The sequence below is a fragment of the Triticum aestivum genome, chromosome 7B, assembly GCF_018294505.1.
Source record: "Triticum aestivum cultivar Chinese Spring chromosome 7B, IWGSC CS RefSeq v2.1, whole genome shotgun sequence".
NCBI classification, from domain to species: Eukaryota; Viridiplantae; Streptophyta; class Magnoliopsida; order Poales; family Poaceae; genus Triticum; species Triticum aestivum.
The window spans coordinates 433,535,298-433,545,356 of record NC_057813.1 but is presented as its reverse complement, the minus strand read 5'-3'; the positions used below and the strand labels follow the sequence as shown (position 1 = coordinate 433,545,356).

The window sequence follows — 10,059 nt, the reverse complement described above, 5'->3', positions numbered from 1 at the left end:
ACACTTCTATCTTTACCGTTTTTCTTAGTTCGATCCTTTTAGTAATATCTTGATCTAGTAGAATAAGTTTTGGTATGATTTAGTTTTGAGTTTTGCTTTATAGTCCCTCTATGTAATCGAGTCCATGAGCTATATATAATAAAGATTAATGTTGAGTTAAGGGCTTTGCTATCTTGCTATGATCTTAAGGGAATAAAAGAAAGAATTAAAAAGAAATAAAGAAATCATGTTGATCCTATGGAGAGTAATGACTTCACATATAAAGAGTATGATGAATAAAAGTTGTTGAGAGTTGACAAACATAGCTTTGGTCATCGTTGCAATTAATAGGAAGTAATAAAGAAAGAGAGGTTCTCACATATAAATATACTATCCTGGACATCTTTTATGATTGTGAGCACTCATTAAAATATGACATGCTAAAGAGTTGGTGTTGGACAAGGAAGACAATGTAATGGGTTATGTTTTCTTATATCTGAAATAAAGTATATTGTCATGGACCATCCGACATGTTGAGCTTGCCTTTCCCCCTCATGCTAGCCAAATTCCTTGCACCAAGTAGAGATACTACTTGTGCTTCCAAATATCCTTAAACCCAGTTTTGCCATGAGAGTCCACCATACCTACCTATGGATTGATTAAGATCCTTCAAGTAAGTTGTCATGTTGCAAGCAATAAAAAATGCTCTCTAAATATGTATGACTTATTAGTGTGGAGAAAATAAGCTTTATACGATCTTGTGATATGGAAGCAATAAAAGCGACAGACTGCATAATAAAGGTCCATATCACAAGTGGCAATATAAAGTGACGTTCTTTTGCATTAAGATTTCGTGCATCCAACCATAAAAGCACATGACAACCTCTGCTTCCCTCTGCGAAGAGCCTATCTTTTACTTATGTCTTATACAAGAGTCATGGTGATCTTCACCTTTCTTTTTACATTTTATCCTTTAGCAAGCACCTCGTGTTGGAAAGATCCTAATATATATAGGGCTGGACTATTCTGTTACCCATAACAGAATATTATTCTGTTACCATCGGTCCCTATAAGAGCACGACGCGCAGACCATAGTAAACTTCCCGACCCGCCCCCAACCTACCCACCTCCTTCCGCCGGAGGCAGCCGTCGCGGGCGGGCGAGCGACGGCGGCAGCCGGAGCAAGGGAGCCCGTGGGACCGTGACAGGTCGCTCCTCTGACCCACGCGCTGACGCCGGCTGGCCGTCCGCTCCTCCGCCGACCGGGTATGCACACCGACCCGAACCGATACGAGCTGGGTAAAATCCCACCCACCGCCCAGTTCCCACCAGCGAATGGCCTCCGCCCCTGCTTTTAGCGCGCCGCCGCCGGCCTCCCACCACACACGCCGCCGCCATGCTACCGTCACACAAGCCGCCACCGGCCTCCCGCAAGACTCGCCGCCAACGGCCCCTGCTTCCACCCGCCATCAGCCACCTTCAAGGGACACCCAGTCACCTTCACCGCCGCCACGAGCGACGCGCCTCCTCCCATGGATTTGGTCGCTGCCCTGCGCCTCCTGCTGGCGACGAGCCCAGTCCTCCTGCCTTCTTCCAGCAACGCGCGCCGTTCAACGCCACCACCACTGCCAGTTCAACGCTGCCCCGAAAAATCCTATGCGTCAACCCCCTGGCTGACTTTGTTTCTCTCAACTTCAAGAAGAGGTTCACTTCAGAAGTTTGAACAAGAAAAAGAGGTTCATTTCAGAACTTGCGTGTGGTGTATGTACTGCTGCTAACCTTGTTTTGCTTCTTTACAAAGCCTCTAGGAATATTAGTACTGAATTGTTTCTGTCAGCTCCAGCGGGCAAGTGGCCCTGCACAACAACATGCAGCAGTTCAACAGGGGAGTGTGGGTCAGTACCACGCCGACAAGTCAGGTAGACGTCCTTTGCATCACGAACTGGTGCAGTTCGATCTTGCACAAGCAGGAAATTCCCTGGTGCCGAGTGTGTCAGTACCACCCTACACAACAGCAATCATTATCTTCTTGCAGCTTCCATTGAACAATTAATCCAAGGAATTTTGGGTGGAGCAACATTTGTCGGTCTTAGGAATCTCGGTCATTATTCACCACCAGCCATGGTGATGGTCATTGCTGCTCTTTCCATCGCATGGGAGCCGGTTGTTGCTGCCCTTCAATATCTCTATTTCTGAACTATTGTTGCTTGCTATCTCACCCCTCTCAAAATTGTTCGATGATTCGTGTACAGAGAAATTAGTACCTTTTTTGTGTTTCTTTTTTAAGTCATTATATGCTCTTGAAATGTTTATGTTTATGCCTCAAAAGAGAGAGAGAGAGAGAGAGAGAGAGAGAGAGAGAGAGAGAAAACCAGTACGTGTGTCTCACACTCTGTTACATAACATTTTAATTATCTTTGCCACAAAGCTTCATTTATCCAGAGAAGTTCAAAGTAAAGATTAATTCACACTTTAGGTTTTTCTCCTTTTGTCTATTTGTTCAGTTCTGACTCCTTCGGTTTTGGTTGCAGAGAAAGTTCAAAGTTCATGCTCCTTTGTTTTTTGTTAAGTCAGGCAGAGTCAGGTTTTGCTTGGGCATCATCTCGTCTCGTCCGTTCAGCAAAAGCCTCCAAATAAGTTTACACTTGTGGTTTTGCTCGTTGGTTTAATTCTTCAGTCCACACTCCTTGGGTTTTTGTTCTAGAGAAGTTAAAGAAAACCTGTAGAGGTTTGTGGTAAGTTATGTTTCATTTGAAGCAGGAACATCAACTGCCACACCGATTGAGTTATGTATAATTCGTACCAATTGTTCATATGTTTGATTCTAACCCTTTAAATTTTACTAGACAACGCAGCCCAAGGACATGGTGTTGAAGCTGTCGGGCGCGCAGAGGCAGGCGGTGCTGAAGCGCGGGGGCTTGCTGCTGCCAAGGGGTCAAACGACACCCCTGTACTAGAGCAGGTAGTACTGCATGGGCGTGTCCACCTGTGACGTACCTGGCCACGGTGGCGGCACAGCGGCGTCGAGCATAAGCTGCACGCCGCTCTTGCCCATGCAACCCGCCGCCTGCTAGCCATGCATCATGCCGGCGGTCGTCTCCACATCAGTTTGATTTGGGCACTTGGGACAACGACTTAAAAGTTGAATGATGCCATGATTTGGCATTTGCTCTATGTATAGTGAAATAGTGTTGTGTATTGTTATCGGCTCATGGTAAGCACCCGGGTCGCCTTGGCCGCCTACTCATCCTCCACCTTGGCCGCCTACTCATCATGTGCTGGTCATTGGTACAGATTGCCATCATGATACTTGTATTGGGGGCTGGAGCTCATGTATTACTCCCAGGTAAGTTCAAAATTTCATGTACATTGACAGTGAATAAGTTCAAGTATATTAATAATTAGAAGTTCAGGTATATGGAATCTGATGCTTGCTGTGTGCATACAAGGGTCAATTCATCTATGTGTTTGTTGTTTGTCTGAAGCACATGTAAATTTAGTGTCATTGCTAAAATGCAGGTTTAATTTTGTTGGTTTATGAATTTTCCGCTGCAATCTAGTAGAAAAATGAGTGAAGGGGCATGTGTTTCTGAAAAAATGTGTATGTTCAAAATGGGAGGCACAGTACATAGGGATGTTGTCCATCATCATTGATTGATTAAATCACATGCGCGCACACACACATATTGACTGAACTACCCTAACATCGATGATAAAGCCTTTTTCTATTTCCCTCCTACACGAGGACAGTACAATGATAGAATAAAAATCAGTTCAAAAATATATATGCTGGAGGTTTGTTGGAATGACAGAAAACACCAGTTCAATTTTTCTATACCATCGCTTTTATTGCTAGATGTTGTAGTCACTTGTTTTCTTGATGCCATCAGGTGTTTGCTTAAATGCTTCAGTCCAACAAAAATCTCCAGAAAAGTTCATAGTTTGTTTTCAGAAAAACTCCATGGTATTTCTTCAGCTGCAGCATGTACATGTGTCCCTACAAAAAATGGTGAGCATACCCCCAGTTGCACGCTGATGCCCCCATGTTCGGCACTTTTCTTCTTGGAGCCAAGCTGTTGTTGCTAATGCGTTTGGATTTGATAAACAAGATAGAGAATAAAAGGGACGGGTGAAGAGAGAGCAAGTAGAGGAGAAAACTTGTGGGAGCCAGGCTTCTTGAAACATTGCATCCGAGCTGATTCTGGCTGCCACACGAGTTAACAACTAACTTATTTCTGTGTGGTTTGTGCAGTCCTATAGGTGTTTATGTTCATGCCCACAAGTGATTTGTTGTGAAGTTAGGCAAGATGAAGCCGGGACAAGTCCGAATCGTGTGGCAGCGCCTCTTGTGATTACTACTACAAAGCAGAAAGGATCTCTGTAAGTTAGTTAATAGCACCATGCCGTGCCTCTTGTGCTGCAAGACTGCTAGTTCTTCAACTAAAAAATATGTACGTTGCACTTCATCTTTACAGAGCCAAATCCTGGTGCGCCCAGCCGCTGCTCGTGAACCCCGCCTCCATCAGCTCCACTTCACTAGAGCCGTCAGTCCACAGGAATAGGGGTAGCGGATCCCCTATAGCGGCCAAATCCCGGTGCACCCAGCCGCTGCTCGTGAACCCCGCCTCCATCAGCTCCACTTCACCGGAGCCATCAGTTCGCAGTAGGGGTAGCAGGTTCACCCGACATCCGACGCCTTCTTCCATCTCCAAAAATCTTGTTTTTTGAGTTCAGTTCTTCGTCACATGTTTCACTAGCTGAAAATGCATGGTGTTCTGAAATTGCTTGCGGACCACTAGCTGAAATTGCTTGACGAACAAAGCAAAGGTTGTATCTTCATCTACTGTTTTTTAGATATTAGTCATATGCACGAGCACGACTATATTTGCTTGTTATGATCTAGTGGGCAGCATTAACATTTTGGTAGTCCTTCTGCAGGGCCCAAACCCACTATCGTGCAAGAAAAAGAAAGCAAAGCCCCAACCATCAGCTGCTCAATCATCAGGTAATTAATCAGCACTAAAACATACGTGTCTAATCCAATGTTGCGAAAGCAAGCTTGGAGTTGCCTGACTTATCTTTAGGTGTATAACTAATAGTAAGATGGAGAAGAGATAATGCAACAAAAATCTTAGATAGGGCAGTGAAGTCCATTGCGCATTTTGATTTTTTGTAGCTCCGGACATCAGTTGTATTGAGACATGGATGGCTCTACACCTGAAGCACATATATCTGACAAGCATGATCACATGTTCCCTTCAGGATCTGATGGCCGATGGAGAGGCGAAGCGGAAGACGGTTAGGAAGCGCAAGAGAATTGGCAAAGACAGCATGTCGATGTGTATTTAATAGCAAGTCCATGTATTACTACATGAGAAGTACTGCTAGTGAGACTTCACTGCCCCATTTCAACAAACTTGTATATGCAATCCTGGTTTGACAAAGTACTCTGCTGCTGGTTTCAATTCCCTCACTGGATTTGCAGGCTCACGACCATCCTCTAACACCCGTCAGTGCCACCGATTTAAAGGAGCTCCGTGAGCGTGTACTTTTCCTGGTATACAATTTCGTTCCTCCTTATATTGCAGTCATTTTGGTTAGTATAAACTTGTATGGACGAAAAAGAATTCTACCAGGAAGTTCATATCTTAAATCCAGATAAGTTCGAAAAACAAACCACGACCAGTTTGAAAAAGAACCACTCTCGCTCCACCGCGGCGCCCAGGCCGTTCGCCGCCGGCACCACAGTCCGTTCACCACCGGCGCCACAGTCCGTTCACAGTGACACTGAGGCCGTTCAACGATGCAATGGTGAGGTCTGGCCTTTCCCATTCCTCTTTTTATGAAGCCTCCGAGTCGAAGTTCACCTCCGTGTGCTGCTCCACTCGTAGCTCCCAGCCTACCCTCGAGCAAGTTAGTGCCGTGCACGAGATCAGTTCAACCTGTGCACTTGGTACGTTTGTGGGAATGTCTGAGCAAAAAGAGAAACCATATATTTTTCTGCAACATTTCGACCCTGCATCCCATGAGTTCCTGATTTCTTTCTTTTGTGCAACAGTTCGACCTCGACGCTTGTGGCAGTCCCACAAGGACAAGTGTGGTCTACGATCGAGCAGTTGGTTCCCAAGTGGGTTCCTGGCTGAAGGTGGGCTTCCACGTTGAGGTGTGGAACGCAATTTACATGGAGATCCTGATGGAGTAAGATGATGGCGATGTGGCGCAGGTGGACCTCATGGAGTTTGGCTGGGCTAGCGGCGGTCGGCGGTGGACGCGGGTGCATGAGTTGTGGGGCTCCATCTGCCGCTCAACCACCGCTTACTCCCACTCTGTTCACTAGTTTTGTTTTCATTGTCATGCCTATTCATCGTCGACCTGCAGCAGCAGGAGACACGAGATCACCTCCGGCACCGTTGGTCACATGAAGGTCGCCAAAAATGGTATATTCTCCATAAAAATAGGTGTTTGCTTATCTATATTCTCTATTGTTGAATTATAGCACAAACATTTGCTGAAACGTGGTGCTCGGGATGTCTATTTTAATTCCTGAAACACAAACTAGGTGCTCTCAGTTCAGTACGTGAACAATCATCAGCTCGTGAAAAATACATATAACCTGCCTTGTTGTGTGGGATTTGGGGGGTGCCTAGTATGGCTAGAGTTTTCAAGTATAACAAGTGTGATAGTGGCAATTTTCAATAACTTTAATAGTTCAAGTACATAACAAAACATAAGTCCACTCTGTAAACAACAGTAGACGCAGAAAGTTCAATTTTGCTATTTGTGATTGGTAATGCAGATGTGTTCTTTTGTGGTGAGGATTTCGGCACTAAACTATGCAAACAATTTAAAAGTACTCAAGTCCAACTTGCAAACCCGTAGCAGTCCTATAGTGCAACATGCATCAAATTCACAAACAGTAAACCTGACTTGAAGCAAATTCGCATCTGGTTGTTTATTTTGTAGCTCATCATTTCTAACATAAGCCAATGCTTCTATTATAATCTAGTTGTTTATTTTGTAGCTCACATTTTCTAATATAATGTTAAAATGTCCACTAGATGAAAAATTCGCGGTGTTAGCTAGATCAGTATGAGTGCTCATTAGTAAGACAAAAGTACCAGTACTGATCACTACGACATACACAAATACTAGTACTGATCAGTACTATATAGAGCCAAGCATCACTATGGATATTACTGACCATAGGAAATTATTAGAATAATTTAATGTTTTTGTAGCTCACCTCTAATTTGTTTCTCTCTACTGCTCTTTTCTCTCACTATTTTGTTTCTCTCCATACTGCAGCACAAGAGAGGTTTGGACGGATGCTGATCACTAGCCCACTATGATGCCACCGATCACTAGCACGAAGGACACCAAGAGGTTGAGGATGAAGTACATGACGCAGACAATGAGGAAAACCGAAACATGGAATCCGTACACATAGCACCAACTGCAAATTCAAATTTTCTGTCTGATGATTTGATTGCTACTTGTTAAAGAAAGTGTACATAACAGTTAGATGTTTCCGCAATAAAGGAAAATTTGTTTGAATTAAAAATATTGATCAGTACGAATCAAAAATAATGATCAGTTCGATAGTGCTCTCTCCTGCCTATTTTGGTTGATGCCACGAATAGTAAAAAAATTGTATGGGAATGTTTAATTATTACTAGCATGTAAGTTCAAAAAATAAAACATAGTCAGTTTGTCTATGAAATTTGAGGAAGTCCGTCAATGGACCCGAGGAAATTATGCTCAAACAAAAAACAAAACATATTTATTCGGGTAAAAAATTATTTTAGTTCAGCTACACAAACCATGCAGGTTCAATAATGATGATACCATAAGTTCGGACAAGGAATCAAATATGAATTTAAAACCCAAAACTTTCACTTCTATAAGTTCAAGTGCTCATCCATACACGGTAATTCAAGTTGGTAAAAGTTCAAGTCGCAAAACAAAAGAAGTCCAGAACATCATTGCAAGAAATGTGAGTTAAGAAAGAAACAAAACATTTTTCTTTTATAAAAAATGTCATTCAGTTCAACGGTACAAATGATGCAAGTTCGGGGATGATGATATCATAAACCGTTGAAAGGCCTGTCATGCTGCTAGCAGACGCCTTGGCTGAGTACCACTTCCCCTCCTACTTGCTCATGAGCGGCCACATTACACCCCAGGAGAGGACAGCACCAAAGAGGAGGGAGAGGTTGACGAGGTGCGAGCAGATCATCCCGACGCCAACATACGTCAGGCTGAAGTCGAAGAAAAATCTAGCCAAGGAATCATCGAGGATTTAAAATGGTGAACTCTCTCATGCATTTTAATTTTTCAACCACCGAAACTTAAAAATTGTTCAGCGAGAGAAAAAAAAAGAAGAAGTCATATAGGCGTTGCGTTAACTTCCAGGCTTTTAGCCCGAAGGTGGGAAACTGGAGGAAGCCACATACGTCACTGTTGGTGTAGAACCACTGGAAGAAGCTGATCCCAAAGTACTTGAGGAGTCCCACGGACCTACTGCCTGTTGCGGTAAAGGTTGAAAGAAATTCTGAATCAGTCTGGGCCATCCTTTCTAAAGCATTTTTTAAACAGTTAAAACACAATTTGATTCATCGTAGCTGGGAATAAGAAGGTGTCCTTTTCACGCAAAGGAAAGGAAAAATAAAAAGGGTCGGACCTTGCATTCTTATCTCCTTGAGGTGTGTGGAACCCGTTTATGAGGACGGCAGTGGCAGTCCCACTTGGGTAGATTAGCTTGTAGTCGATCATCAGTACCTGAAAGTGTTTAGTTTCACCACCAAATCATCAGTTAAATTGAAGACCGATTGTGACTACAAACTCAATTGTAAATATCTTTCTCATCAAGATCAAAAATAAAATGCAGACTAGCTAGGTTCAGTCAGTGACCGCAACCTTGGTGCTACGGTCTTGCGAGCAATGCCAAAGTTTAAGTTCTTCTGACAGTGCAACAACGACCCAGGAAAATCGGGAAGCGCGACTCACCATGGACAAGGAGAGATCAGAGAAGGGCGCTGGAGCATGGAAATGGAATTAAGCCCATAGTTTTAATATCTGTGTGTCCTTATATATAAATACAACAAATCAACAAATCATGGTGATACCTAATCAAATTCAACAAATGAACAAATCAATCAAGGGGCGGTTGACCATTGGCCATCTCTCCTTTTACAGCAAAAGCCTCAGCTTCTTGGTGGGGAGAGGGCTCTGCACCTCCTCCTCCTCGGGCCGCCTCTTCACCCCTGCGTTCTCCGGCATCGGCATCAGGTTCAGGTCGAAGTTCCTCAGCATGGCGGAGGACATCGACACGGAGATGGACATGGACATGGACACGGAGGTGCCGTCCCAGTAGTGGCAGTGCTTGTGCCCTCCGAGCGCCTGTCGGGTCGTGAAGTCCCGCCCGCAGACGGTGCACTGATGCGGGCCGCCGCTGCTCCCGCTCGAGGACGCCGCCGCGCTCGCCTCCGACCCGCGCCCGCGGATGCCTGCGCGGTGATGCAACGCTCTCCGGTGGGCGGTGGCTTGCGGTGGCTAGACTTGTGCCCGCCAAGCACCTGGTACGACGCGAACGCCTTCCCGTAGACCGTCCAGCTAAACCGCAGCTCCTGAGCCGGCGCGGGGGACGGGTTCCACGCGCTCGCCTGCTGCTCCTTGCCGGTGGCGGCGAGCGCGGCGAGGCAGATGGCGAGGTAGTCGTCCTTGTTGAGCACTAGCGTGGCGGTGGGAACCAGGGAGAGGGAGAGGGAGAGGTCGGTCTAGTCCGCCACCACCCCGCGGACCGTCACCTGCTCGCACCATGGTGGCACGCGCTCCGCCACCCGTGAGGCCGCCGCGTCGTACATGGAGTTGGCGCCCGGGAAGGCCCTCAGGGCGAGCAGCTAGAGCTCCTCAACGGCGGCGGCAGCTGTGGTGACTGTGCTGCGGGGATGAAACGCCATGAGTCCAGTAACATAGGTCCAAACAGAGCATCGACCCATAAAGGATGATCAGTTCGACAAAAATGAGAGCATCAGTTCAACCCGTCGAATTCGTCAGTTCAAAAAGGGTAACAGAATAATA

The 10,059-nt window shown here is 45.5% G+C and overlaps 1 pseudogene; it reads right to left on the bottom strand.

Moving 5' to 3' along the window:
• Window positions 1-9,168: 9,168 nt before the first annotated feature.
• On the bottom strand, window positions 9,169-9,842 carry LOC123158027 (zinc finger protein 36-like; annotated as a pseudogene).
• Window positions 9,843-10,059: the final 217 nt, after the last annotated feature.